The sequence below is a fragment of the Oncorhynchus kisutch genome, linkage group LG18 (genome assembly GCF_002021735.2).
Source record: "Oncorhynchus kisutch isolate 150728-3 linkage group LG18, Okis_V2, whole genome shotgun sequence".
NCBI classification, from domain to species: domain Eukaryota; kingdom Metazoa; phylum Chordata; class Actinopteri; order Salmoniformes; family Salmonidae; genus Oncorhynchus; species Oncorhynchus kisutch.
The window spans coordinates 24,578,588-24,591,721 of record NC_034191.2 but is presented as its reverse complement, the minus strand read 5'-3'; positions in this window follow the sequence as shown (position 1 = coordinate 24,591,721).

Below are 13,134 nucleotides of genomic sequence, written 5' to 3'. Positions count from 1 at the left end.
ACATTTTCAACCTGTCTGACTGACTGAGTCTGTAATACCAACATGTTTCAAGCAGACCACCATAGTCCCTATGCCCCAGAACACTAAGGTAACCTGCCTAAACGACCCGTAGCACTCACGTCTGTAGCCATGAAGTGCTTTGAAAGGCTGCTCATGGCTCACATCAACACCATCATCCCATAAACCCTAGACCCACTCCAATTTGCATACCACCCAAACAGATCCACAGATGATGCAACCTCTATTGTACTTAACACTGCCCTTTCCCAAATGGACAAAAGGAACACCTATGTGAGAATACTATTCATTGACTACAGCTCAGTGTTCAACACCATAGTGCACTCAAAGCTCATCACTAAGCTAAGGACTCTGGGACTAAACATCTCCCTCTGCAACTGGATCCTGGACATCCTGTTAGCCGCCTCCAGGTGTTAAGGGTAGGGAACAACACATCAGCCAGGCTGATCCTCTACACGGGGACCTCAGGGGTGAGTGCTCAGTCCCTCCCTGTACTACCTGTTCACTCATGACTGCATGGCCAGGCACGACTCCAACACCATCATCAAGTTTGCAGATGACACAACAGTGGTAGGCCTGCTCACCAACAATGATGAGACAACCTATAGGGAGTAGGTCACAGATCTTGTTGTGTGGTTCCAGGACAACAACCTCTCCCTCAACGTGATCAAGACAAAGTAGATGATTGTGGACTACAAGGAAAGGAGGACCGAGCACGCCCCCATTTTCATCGACGGGGCTGTAGTGGAACAGGTTGAGAGCTTCAAGTTCCTTGGCGTCCACATCACCAACAAACTATCATGGTCCAAACACACTAAGTCGTGAAGAGGGCACGACAAAGCGTGTTCCTCCTCAGGAGACTGAATTATCTGGCATGGGTCTTCAGATCCTCAAAAGGTTCTACAGCTGCACCATCGAGAGAATCCTGACTGGTTGCATCACTGCCTGGTATGGCAACTGCTCGGCCTCCGACCAAAAGGTACTAGAGAGGGTAATGCATACGGCCCAGTACATCACTGGGCCAAGCTTCCTGCCATCCAGGACCTTTACACCAGGCTGCCTCAGAGGAAGGCCCTAAAATTTGTCAAAGTCTCCAACCACCCTAGTCATAGACTGTTCTCTCTGCTACCGCACGGCAAGTGGTACCAAGTCGAGGTCCTAAAGGCTTCTTAATAGCTTCTACAACCAAGACATAAGACTAGTGAACAGCTATTCAAAGGGCTACCCAGACCCCTCCTTTACACTGCTGCTACTCTCTGTTTATATTTATGGCAATGGTTAATGAAAATTGTGATAAATAAAAATATATACCAGTTTCATTTAAGGACCAAAAAATTGACAGCTGTGCCAAATAAATGGCAAAATAGTTGGGAATAGATTTTCGATGTACCAATACCTTGGCACATGGTTTATGAATTGACATGTAAAACATACAAAATTCTTGCAACCTCTAGAATCTTATATATTTGAGGGATACACTTTTCACAGCTCTACAGATTTTGCTGCGAGGAGGCAGAGACACAAGATCATTTATTTTGGTTCTGTCCATATGCAGCTCGTTTTTGGTCACAGGTCCAGGAATGGCTGAAGAATTGCAACATTTACCGAGGGCTTATGCTGCAGGTAGCAATACTGGGTGATTTGAAAAGTCATAGTCAATCGATCAATAATATAATAATTATTTTAGCAAACAATTGTATCTTTAATTTACAATCTGTAGAAACTATGAGAATAGAAAGGTTCAGTACTTTTGAGAAGCATCACAGCACAGTTTTAAAATATATGGCAAATAGAAATCCAATATGGATGGTGTTAAGAGATGGGAGGGGTTTAATGGAGCTGAAGGGTGGGACTAATAACAACAAGATTACAAATGTAAAACATATGGGGTCTGTAAAATGTATATAGGTTCATAACTTTTGTGAAATAGCACAGTTACAAATATATGGCAAATAGAAATCAAACTGGATGGACATCAGAAATAGAGGAAAGCCAGGACTAATAACAAACAATATCTCTTGTGTCTGTACAATGTGTATATATAGAATGTACTGTATAAGCCGGAAGTAGAAGGCTAAGTGTTGTTGTCTATTAGCTTACTCCAATTGGGGGAGCGATGGTAGGGTTTGTGGAGAAAAATAAAGGTAGGTACATAAAAAAAAGTGTATATGTGTATGTAAAAATATATATCATAAAAAATAAATAAATACATGTCTCTTATCCAATGATCAAAATCCTGAATTTGCAAATGGATTGATTTATCTTTCTACCCACACAGGCCATCTTTGCAGCCTCACCATTTCCCCCATCGCATCATTCATGCTTACGTCCCATAATGCAATCAAAACCTTAATGGTGGATAATGCTGATGCTGGACATTTTTCTTGCAGGCATAAGCGTACACGTAAATAAGTGTGTTAGTTAGGGTATAATCTGAATGTAGGGATGGCGCTTTGGGAAGTCTGTTGCCAATACGTCAGCTCCCAACTGATCACATTTTCAGTAGCAGGACACACAGGCATGCTATTTTGACAGCTGTCCTTGTCTACATGTTTTTATTCCCCTTTCCTGTTGTTGCCCAGACATGCATGCCGTATCCCACCCACCCATACGTAAAATAATATATGGCAATACATGTATATTACTTATATGTTTTGTATGGGCATATATGGTGGAAACATATATGCCCATATATGCTTATATATGTATCCACACTTATAAGTACATTTTTATTTTATTTTATTTCACCTTTATTTAACCAGGTAGGCTAGTTGAGAACAAGTTCTCATTTACAACTGCGACCTGGCCAAGATAAAGCATAGCAGTGTGAGCAGACAACAAAGAGTTACACATGGAGTAAACAATTAACAAGTCAATAACACAGTAGAAAACAAAGGGGGAGTCTATATACAATGTGTGCAAAAGGCATGAGGTAGGCAAATAATTACAATTTTGCAGATTAACACTGGAGTGATGAATGATCAGATGGTCATGCACAGGTAGAGATATTGGTGTGCAAAAGAGCAGAAAAGTAAATAAATAAAAACAGTATGGGGATGAGGTAGGTGAAAAAGGGTGGGCTATTTACCAATAGACTATGTACAGCTGCAGCGATCGGTTAGCTGCTCAGATAGCTGATGTTTGAAGTTGGTGAGGGAGATAAAAGTCTCCAACTTCAGCGATTTTTGCAATTTGTTCCAGTCACAGGCAGCAGAGTACTGGAACGAAAGGCGGCCAAATGAGGTGTTGGCTTTAGGGATGATCAGTGAGATACACCTGCTGGAGCGCGTGCTACGGATGGGTGTTGCCATCGTGACCAGTGAGCTGAGATAAGGAGGAGCTTTACCTAGCATGGACTTGTAGATGACCTGGAGCCAGTGGGTCTGGCGACGAATATGTAGCGAGGGCCAGCCGACTAGAGCATACAAGTCGCAGTGGTGGGTGGTATAAGGTGCTTTAGTGACAAAACGGATGGCACTGTGATAGACTGCATCCAGTTTTCTGAGTAGAGTGTTGGAAGCCATTTTGTAGATGACATCGCCGAAGTCGAGGATCGGTAGGATAGTCAGTTTTACTAGGGTAAGCTTGGCGGCGTGAGTGAAGGAGGCTTTGTTGCGGAATAGAAAGCCGACTCTTGATTTGATTTTCGATTGGAGATGTTTGATATGAGTCTGGAAGGAGAGTTTGCAGTCTAGCCAGACACCTAGGTACTTATAGACGTCCACATATTCTAGGTCGGAACCATCCAGGGTGGTGGGTGCATGCCCGACTAGAATAAACATACATGTCACATATATAGTATGTTGAAACATAAACAAATAGGCCGTTTTCATATACAGTACCAGTCAAAAGTTTGGACACACCTACTCATTCAAGGGTTTTCTTTATTTTTTACTGTTTTCTCCATTGTAGAATAATAGTGAAGACATCAAAACTATGAAATAACATCTATGGAATCATGTAGTAACCCAAAAAGTGTTAAACAAATCTAAATATATTTAATATTTTAGATTCTTAAAAGTAGCCACCCATTGCCTTGATGACAGCTTTGAAAACTCTTGGCATTCTCTCAACCAGCTTAATGAGGTAGTCACCGGGAATGCATTTCAATTAACAGGTGTGCATTGTTAAAAGTTCATTTATGGAATTTCTTTCCTTAATGCGTTTGAGACAATCAGTTGTGTTGTGACAAGGTAGGGGTTGTATACAGAAGATAGCCCTATTTCGTAAAATATCAAGTCCATATTATGGCAAGAACAGCTCAAATAAGCGAAGAAAAATTACAGTATATCATTACATTAAGACATGAAGGTCAGTCAATCCAGAGAAGTTCAAGTTTCTTCAAGTGCATTCACAAAAAATGCTATGATGAAATTGGCTGTCATGAGGGCCACCACAGGAAAGGAAGACCCAGAGTTACCTGCTGCAGAGGATACGTTTATTACAGTTACCAGCCTTAGAAATTCCAGACCAAATAAATGCTTAACAGAGTTGAGACACAGTAACAGACACATCTCAACATCAACTGTTCAGAGGACACTGAGTGAATCAGGCCTTCATGGTCGAATTGCTGCAAAGAAACCACTACTAAAGGACGCCAATAATAAGAAGAGACAAGCTTGGGCCAAGCAACACCAGCAAATCAAATCAAATTTATTTTTGTTACATGCGCCGAATACAATGATCTCCGCATGTGTGGTTCCCAACGTGAAGCATGGAGGAGGAGGTGTGATGGTGTGGGTGTGCATTGATGGTGACATTGTTTGGAATTTATTTAGAATTCAAGACACACTTAACCAGCATGGCTACCACAGCATTCTGCAGCGATACGCCACCCCATCTGGTTTGCGCATGGCTACCACAGCATTCTGCAGCGATACGCCACCCCATCTGGTTTGCGCTTAGTGGGACTATAAATTGTTTTACAACAGGACAATGACCCAACACACCTCCAGGCTGTGTAAGGGCTATTTGATGAAGAAGGAGAGTGATGGAGTGCCGCATCAGATGACCTGGCCTCCACAATCACCCAACCTCAACCCAATTGAGATGGTTTTACCGAGTGAAGGAAAAGCAGCCAATAAGTGCTCAGCATATGTGGGAACTCCTTCTATACTGTTGGAAAAGCATTCCAGGTGAAGTAGGTTGAGAGAATTCCAAGAGTCTGCAAAGCTTTCATCAAGGCAAAGTGTGGCTACTCTGAAGAATCTAAAATATTTAGATTAATTTACCAGTTGTTTGGCTACTATATGATTCCATATGTGTTATTTCATAGTTTTGATATCTTCACTATTATTCTACAATGTAGAAAATAGTAAAAATAAAGAAATACCCTTGAATGAGTAGGTGTGTCCAAACATTTCACTGGTACTGTATAATTATGTCCCTTCTATGTCATAATAAGGACGGACCCCAGAGAGAAGTGGTATTGTGATGAATGCACCAGCCAATACAGGCAGTGGTGTGGAGAGTGGCTCCGTGGCACTTCACTAACACACATTCGTAGTTACCTTCAGACATACACACCTGCCCTCATATACACCTACACACTCCATATATTGACAGCTCTGAGGAGAGCAGCAGGGCTGTTGTGAGTGAGGGAGCTTCCTAGAGAAATAGATGGGGCGCTGTGGCTCTGTGGTACGGTAGCTAGAATAGAGGTAGAGGGATAATTACCATGCACACCACAAGGCTCTTTATTATGAGCATACGCTGCAATGATGCAACTCACTCTAGCGTGAAATTGAAGAACTGACATAGTATGTTTTCATCAATTTTTTTTATTTGTCAGCTTTGCAGAGTTCAATAACAAGTTTGAGTCAGTCAGAGAACTAAAAGGACATTGCATGTTGATGGTTTAAAATGATTATGTTTAGCTTATCGCCACAGAAAAATTGAAGACCAATACACAATCTACTCTTTTTTTTGTGTAGGGTCTGCTGCCATGTGTTAGAGAGAAATAGAGAGACTTTCCTCTGATGTAAATAAAGGATGTCCAGGAAACACAGAGATGAAGAGGTTGGGAAAAAGTGTCAGCAAAAATAAATATCAGGGAAGGAGAAACATAACAGCAAAACAGCTCATCCTGCAGTTATTCCAGCAAACTTCCAAAACACCTTTCAACGTCACTTTATTGGTGCAATAATGCTTGCACAGGGGAACAGAGCAGATGCAAGGCTTCTGTCAAATATGAAGACAATGCTAATGTCTCATGTTTTTATGTCTACCTTACAGATGCTTACTTTAACCATCTCTCATTTTACATTTGACATTTTAGTCATTTAGCAGACTGTCACGACTTCCACCGAAGGTGGCTCCTCTCCCTGTTCGGGCGGCGCTCGGTGGTCGTCGTCGCCGGTCTGCTAGTTGCCACCGATCCCTTTTCTTTTTCATTTGGTTTTCTCTGTCTTGTGTTCACCTGTGTCTAGTTTAGGTTAATCAGTGGGATATTTAATCTCGCCCTACCCGTGTTCTGTTTGGTTTGCGTTTTGTTCGTGCAGTTTAACAGGTGTTTTCATGGGACTGTTTTCCCGCACGTTGGTTGAGTCAGAGGAGTATTTTTCCTCTGTGTTCGACTGTACTGTGTTCTTGGTTTTTTTGTGGCTGCTGTTGAGGTCCTGTGGCTGTTTTTGTTGATGGACAATAAAACCCTCTTCTTGCAACTCTTACTCTCCTGCGCCTGACTCCACACCCACCTCTGACACAGACACTCTTATCCAGAGCCACTCACAAGATCCATTCATCTTAAGATAGCTAGGTGGGACAAATACATATCACAGGCATAGAAGGTACATTTTTCCTCAATAACGTAGCTGTCAGAGTCAGAGCTGGAGGTGGGGTGGTCGAGGTGAAGAGGAGGATTATTTAAGATACTGTTTGAAGAGGTAAGGTTTCAGATGTTTATTCGGAAGATGTGCAGAGACTCTGCTGTACTAGCTTCAGGGGGAAGCTGGTTAAACCATTGGGCTTGGACTGGGATGAGGGGTGGGAGGGCCAAGAGACTTAAGGTGGTAGGACAGAGTGCTCGAGTTGGGATGTAGAGTTTGAGCATAGCCGGAAGGTAGGGAGGGGCAGATACTCTTGCTGTTCCGTAGGTAAAGCACTATGGTCTTGTAGTGGATGCAATCTTCGACTAAAAGCCAGTGGAGTGTTCAGAGGACTGGGGTGACATGAAAGAACTTGGGAAGGTTGAAAACCAGGCGGGCTGCTGCGTTCTGCCTAAGTTGCAGGGGTTTCATGGCACAAGCATGTACCCCAGCCAATAGTGAGTTGCAGTAGTCCAGACGAGAGAGGACAAATGCCTCGATTAGGACTCTCTGGACGTTGGGGAGCATGAACCTCCAGGAGCGAGTCATTGGTTGATGTTTGCAGAGAACAACATGGTGTTGTCCAGGGTCATGCCAAGGTTCTTGGCACTCTGGGAGTGCGACACTGTGGAGGTGTCAACCGCGATGGAGAGGTCTTTCAGAGAGTACGTCTTCCCTGGGAGGATGAGCAGCTCCATCTTGTCGAGGTTGAGCTTGAGGCAAACATCCAAGTTGACATACACTATATATAAAAAAGTATGTGGACACCACTTCAAATTAGTGGATTCAGCTATTTTAGCCACACCTGTTGCTGACAGGTGTATAGAATCCCTCACACAGTCATGCAATCTCAATAGACAAACAATTGAGAGCATCCTGTCAGGCTGTATCACCGCCTGGTACGGCAACTGCACCGCCCACAATCGCAGGGCTCTCCAGAGGGTGGTGATGTCTGCACAACGCAAACCCCAAAGGGCAAACTACCTGCCCTCCAGGACACCTACAGCACCCGATGTCACAGGAAGGCCAAAAAGATCATCAAGAATAACAACCACCCAAGTCACTGCCCATTCACCCCGCTACCATCCAGAAGGCGAAGTCAGTACAGGTGCATCAAAGCTGGGACCGAGAGACTGAAAAACAGCTTCTATCTTAAGGCCATCAGACTGTTAAACAGCCATCACTAGCACAGGGAGCCTACTGCCTACATACAGACTTGTAACCATTGACCACTTAAATAAGTGGAACACCGGTCACTTTAATAATGTCACTTTAAAAATGTTTACATATCTTGCATTACCCCTCATATGTAATCTCAGCAAAAAAAGAAACTTCCCTTTTTCAGGACCCTGTCTTTCAAGGATAATTAATAAAAATCCAAAGAACTTCACAGATCTTCATTGTAAAGAGTTTAAACACTGTTTCCCATGCTTGTTCAATGAAACATAAACAATTAATGAACATGCACCCGTGGAATGGTCGTTAAGACACTAACAGCTTACAAACAGTAGGCAATTAAGGTCACAGCTATGAAAACGTAGGAGACTAAAGAGGCATTTCTATGGACTCTAAAAAACACCAAAAGAAAGATGCCCAGGGTCCCTGCTCATCTGCTTGAACATGCCTTAGGCATGCAGCAAGGAGGCATGAGGACTGCAGATGTGGCCAGGGTAATAAATTGCAATGTCCGTACTGTGAGACTCCTAAGACAGCTCTACAGGGAGACAGGACGGACAGCTGATCATCCTCGCAGTGGCAGACAACGTGTAACAACACCTGCACCAGATCAGTACATCCGAATATCACACCTGTGGGACAGGTACAGGACGGCAACAAATCCCTCCATCAGTGCTCAGACTGTCTGCAAAAGGCTGACAGAGGCTGGACTGAGGGCTTGTAGGCCTGTTGTAAGGCAGGTCCTCACCAGACATCAACGGCAACCACATTGCCTATTGGCACAAACCCACCGTCGCTGGACCAGACAGGACCAGACAGGACTGGCAAAAAGTGGTCTTCACGGACGAGTCACGATTTTGTCTCTTTTATATGATGGTCGAATTCGTGTTTATTGTTGAAGGAATGAGTGTTACACTGAGGCCTGTACTCTGGAGCTGGATCAATTTGGAGGTGGATGGTCCATCATGGTCTAGGGTGGTTTGTCACAGCATCATTGGACTGAGCTTGTTGTCATTGCAGGCAATCTCAACGCTGTGCGTTACAGGGAAGACATCCTCCTCCCTCATGTGGTACCCTTCCTGCAGGCTCATCCTGACATGACCTTCCAGCATGACAATGCCACCAGCCATACTGCTCTTTCTGTGCGTGATTTCCTGAAAGACAGGAATGTTACAGGCTGACTACACTTTTCGCGTCGCATGTGCAAGCATTGCAAAATAAATGTAGAAATCTATATTATTCAATTATTGCACCCACATAACTCGCGCACACCAACGAGCGTCTGCGTTGCCAAGGGCTAAATAGAAGTCAGTTCTATTTCTGACACAGATCGCGCTGCAAGTCCTGCCTCTCCCATCTCCTCAATGGTTTATAGAAGCAGGTACCCACGTGCCATCTCCTCATTGGTTATACCCACGTGGGTGACTGAAAGATGAAATAGGTCGGTGGCGGTAATGCAAGTCATTTATGAAAGTTGCCAATCGCAATATAATGTCAAGAGAAGAAAAAGCCGGGAAGGAGGAGAGATGACTAGAAACGATTCGGTTGACCGTTTTATGTGTGAATTAATTGGTGGAGTAGAGGACCTTGTGCACTTCAGGTAAAATAACATATGCTAGGAAAAATTCTTTAATGCTTTTCGACCTTTCCCCTAATTAATATTATTGGTTCAGAGTTTGTTTTGATATTTTAACCTGTGTGTCGTGATCGCGTTTCGTGTGGGTGGACAAAATACATTTATGTACAATGGCACACGATGGTGCCAGGGCGCAGCCGGTTTGGGTTCCGTGTTAGTGTTCTGCCATGGCCAGCAAAGAGCCCGGATCTCAATCCCATTGAGCATGTCTGGGACCTGTTGGATCGGAGGTTGAGGGCTAGGGCCATTCCCCCCAGAAATGTCAAGGAAATTGCAGTTGCCTTGGTGGAAGAGTGGGGTAACATCTCACAGCAAGAACTGGCAAATCTGTTGCAATCCAAGAGGAGGAGATGCACTGCAGTACTTAATGCAGCTGGTGGCCACAACACTGACTGTTACTTTTGATTTTAACCCCCCTTTGTTCAGGGACACATTATTCCATTCCCATTTGTCACATGTCTGTGGAACTTGTTCAGTTTATGTCTCAGTTGTTGAATCTTGTATTGTTCATTCAAATATTTACACGTTAAGTTTACTGAAAATAAACGCAGTTGACAGTGAGAGGAAATTTCTTTTTCTGCTGAGTTTATATACTGTATCCTATACTATCTATTGCACCTTAGCCTATGCCGCTCTGACAATGCTCATTCATATAGTTATATTTATATATTCTTATTCCATCCCTTACTTAGATTAGTGTGTATTAGGTATTTGTTGTTGAATTGTTAGATATTGCTGCACTGTTGGAACTAGAAGCACAAGCATTTCTCTACACTCGCAATAACATCTGCTAACCAGGTGTATGTGACCAATAAAATTGGATTTGATTTGATTTGACAAACATTGGCTGTAGAATGGTCTTACTGAAGAGCTCAGTGACTTTCAATGTTATAGAATGCCACCTTTCCAAAAGGTCAGTTCTTCAATTTTCTGCCCTGCTAGACCTGCCCAGGTCAACTGTAATTGCTTTTATTGTGAAGTGGAAACGTTTCGGAACAACAACGGCTCAGCAGCGAAGTGGTAGGCCACACAAGCTCATCCTTGGTTGCAACACTCACTACCGAGTTCCAAACTGCCTCTGGATGCAACGTCAGCACAATAACTGTTCATCTAGAGCTTAATGAAATGGGTTTCCATGGCCGAGCAGTCGCTCACGAGCCTAAGATCACCATGAGCAATGCCAAGCATCGGCTAGAGTGGTGTAAAGCTTGCCGCCTTTGGACCCTGAAGCAGCGGAAAAGCGTTCTGTGAAGTGACTGCTTCACCATCTGGCAGTCCGACGGAGGAATCTGGGTTTTGCGGATGCAAGGAGAATGCTACCATAATGCCAACTGTAAAGTTTGGTGCAGGAGGAATAATTGTCTGGGGCTGTTTTTCATGGTTTGGGCTAGGCCCCTTAGTTACAGTGAAGGGAAATCTTAACGCTACAGCATACAATGACATTCTAGACGATTCTGTGCTTCCAACATTGTGGCAACAGTTTGGGGAAGGCTCTTTCCTGTTTCAGCATGACAATGCCCGTGCACAAAGCAAGGTCCATACAGAAAATGTTTGTCGAGATTGGTGTGGAAGAACTCGACTGGCCTGCACAGAGCACTAACCTCAGCCCCATCTAACACCTTTGCTGTGAATTGGATCGCCCAACATCAGTGCCCGACATCACTAATGCTCTTGTGGCTGAATGGAAGGAAGTCCCCGCAGAAATGTTCCAGCATCTAATGTTTTTGAGGAGCTTTCCCACAGATGCACAGTCAAGTGTTATTGATTGTGTAGCCTCAAGCAGCAAGGCATGGCGTTTGATGTCTCTCTCTGTCGGCTATTGTACTACTGTGTTGTCTCGTAGTGAACGTGTGTAGGTTTGATATGGCTCTGGAGTTGCCAGTGGCTCAGTAGCACCCTCTTAGTAGTTTTTTAGACTTTCCTCTCATCACTTTCTCTCTATTTTTCCTGCTCTTCCTCAACAGCTTTCCTGCTCTTTCCTCATCTGCTCCACTTGATTATTTTTCTCTCCAAAGATGGAATGGCTAAGGATGAGTGTAAACTGACACACTGTTTGAATATCCATGGAGAGAGACACAGGAGTTGAGATGGCGTCAGCCGTCCACAGAGCACAGAGGGAGGGTGAAAACGAGAGACAGTGGGTAACAATGGATGTCTGTGGAGCTTGGTCTGGGTGGGTGTATGAAATATGAAAGGCCTTGTTATCGTTGACTGTGCGAGATGCAATGTGACAGTTGAGGAGCGCTGCGAGGGTGGAGATGAATTAGCAAATGATAGCCCCAGGGACCAGCGAGTTTGGGGGTGGGGGTGAGAATGTCTGGTTGGGAGGAAGGGAGGGAGCAAGAGAGGGATCAGGAAGGCAAACCGTCCAGTCGTCTGGATTATCTCGCTCTCTCTCTTTCTCTGTCTAGTGAAATGGTCATCTGACCCACCAACAGCCAGGGAACAACATGGAAAAACAAAGGCCTCCAGTACCAGAGAGACTGAATAAGATAGTTGGGGGGGGAGGGGGGTGCAACTCAATATTAGGAAGGTGTTCCAAATGTTTAGTATACTCTGTAAGTTCAGGACTAAACATGTGCTTCACAAGTCACATAATAAGTTGCCTGAACCCACTCTGTGTGCAATAATAATGTTTAACATGATTTTTAAATGACTACGCCATATCTGTACCCCACACATACTGTAAGGTCCCTCAGTCCCTCAGAATTTCAAGCACAGATTCAACCACAAAGACCAGGGAGGTTTTCCAATGGTTCAGAAAGAAGGGCACCTATTGGTAAATGGGTGAATAAAACAACAGACATTGAATATCCCTGTGAGTATGGTGCAGTTATTAATTACTTGTTGGATTATGTCAGTCTCTCGAGATGGTCTCAGTTCGGTTCGCCTCAGGGGCTCTTTTGAAGGGTCTGGATTCCTTTGGGGTGTTTACACAGCACAAAATATTCAGTGAACCATACTGAGTTCACAAAAAATTACTGAACGGGACCAAGTGTCAAAACACCCTTAGACAACACAGAAAAACATTTGACAAACAATGTTAATCTTACGAAAAAGGGCCGTCTTCCTATATTGAGGGCCTCCTTTGCAACAGGTCAAAACAGGTAAGTAGAATGGGTAATTATACCAATATGAACATACTGTACATTTGCAAATAAACACGCATAGTTATTAGCTACCATGACGAAAACAGAGGCTGCATAGCTACATTTCAATGGGGCTAGCAAATAGCTAGGCTAAACACAAGACCGTTTTGAATGGCAATCTTTTTGATGTAGGAAAGTTATATAAACCGGCTAAACAACGACATGAAAGTGTTCATAAAACATAAAGGAAAGTTACATTTACAGATGGTGCCAGCATAAGGGCTATGAAAAACAGGATGACGAAGGAAGGAAGATGATTACATTCGGGATTGTCAGAAACAGTAGCTAGCTAACAACAACCTGCTAACAACAAACTATTTTATCTCATTCTGCGGTTGCGAAAAGCCTG